We start from the raw sequence: 573 nt of genomic DNA, 5'->3' as shown, positions 1-573 counted from the left end.
ATAAAAACAAAGTCTCGCTAATGACAAATTTTTCCAAGCTTTGTGTGTTAGCAAGTTGGGGTGAATTCTGGGCTGTTCTGTTTAACCTGACTTGGCTTGCCTAATGGTAAAGCTATGTTGTTGGGATTAGATATTATCATTGTTGTGTGTCCTGTGTGTTCAGTTGTCCCCCTCCCATCTGTTTGCCTGGGTGCTTCTTGTTATCAGCAGGCAGAATACTTTGCCCCTCGATCTTCCACCTGTACCAAGCGATGGGGTTGCTGCACAGCTCAGGACTTCAGCTTGAACCTTTGGTGCCTTTGTTATCTCACTTTTAATTCCACTTTTTATTTCCAAAGGCGAGTGGCTCTGGCATTCTCCACCCCGCACCTCGTGATCTCCCAACAAAGCGGCCACCCAAGGCTTTGAAAACGTATTTTTTGTACCATATACATGCTGAAGGATTCCTGGACTTGTGGTTCCAAAAAGGAATTCTGCCCCAAGTTTGTGGGTGCTCCATACCCTCCGACATTTGACAGATGAAAATGGGGATATCTGTGGCCAAGCAACATCAAAGTGTGTTCAAGATGGCAA

This window comes from Sceloporus occidentalis, unplaced genomic scaffold (assembly GCF_023333645.1).
Source record: "Sceloporus occidentalis isolate IW3139 unplaced genomic scaffold, rSceOcc1.0.p SCAF_13, whole genome shotgun sequence".
Lineage (NCBI taxonomy): Eukaryota > Metazoa > Chordata > Lepidosauria > Squamata > Phrynosomatidae > Sceloporus > Sceloporus occidentalis.
Note: the sequence above shows the minus strand (reverse complement) of the source record.